The following is a 1,067-nucleotide window of genomic DNA, read 5'->3' on the forward strand; positions in this document are numbered from 1 at the left end:
CACAAAAAAACACACAAACTCATAGTAAAGTCCAGAAATGTGAATTTAGCATAAAAACTAATGAAAACATCCCTAAAAGTAACTAGATCATACTAAAAACTACCTAAAAACAATGCCAAAAAGCGTATAAATTATCCGCTCATCAAATTGCTGCCGCCTCTCCAACACTCACGGCAGTAGTGGCCATCCTTCTTTCTTCTCTTAATCTTCTCTTTTCATTTTCTACCCTTTCACTCTTCCTATTTATTTCTCTTTATATACAGGTATTTTTTTTTCTTCTTTCTTTCCTCTTTTCTAATTCTCTTATCTCGTTTTTACTTCTATTTTCTTCTTTCTCTCCTCTTTTTTTTTTCTTTCTTCTTTTCAGTCTCTTCTATTTTTATTTTCTATATTTATGCTATAATAAATCTCTAATGATATATTTCTCTCCTTTTATAATATGTTTAGTTTTTTTTATAGTTGTTGGTATAATAATACATATCTTTTTAGATTAGAGAAAAAATTATTTTAAAAATATTATTCATAAGAATATTTTTAGGTATATAAAATATTTAAATTTATGTTAGAAAGACAAAGAAAAAATTATCTCTAAGTACTGTAGCATATTTATATAAATTAAAAAAAACTCAAATTTATTTTTATTTTTACTTATTAAAATTTTTTGTAATTAAATATTATACTTTCTTTTAGTTTAACATGAAAAAATTTTATCTTCTATTTTATATGTGATTTACAAGTATTATTTAGCTATTTCTATGAATTAAACTTTCTTTTTGTCATAAAAAATAATAATAAATAAATAAAAAGCTTTGCCGTATACTATGGAGTAAATTAAAGCTATTTATTTTGGTATACAACGAAGAAAAAAAGTTTTGCCGTATTTAGAATTTAAGTCCATTGGTTGTGGGACCCACAGTAGGTGGACCTTCACTTCCTTCCACTTTTCTTTTTCCATCTTTCGTTCTTTAACCAAATCTGCGACCCTCCGCCACATCGTCTTATTATTCACTCTTGACTCTTTTTACTTCACTTACTCCGTCTTGCTCTTCCTCTTTCTCTTTCACGCC

The sequence above is a fragment of the Arachis duranensis genome, chromosome 6, assembly GCF_000817695.3.
Source record: "Arachis duranensis cultivar V14167 chromosome 6, aradu.V14167.gnm2.J7QH, whole genome shotgun sequence".
In the NCBI taxonomy this organism is placed as follows: domain Eukaryota; kingdom Viridiplantae; phylum Streptophyta; class Magnoliopsida; order Fabales; family Fabaceae; genus Arachis; species Arachis duranensis.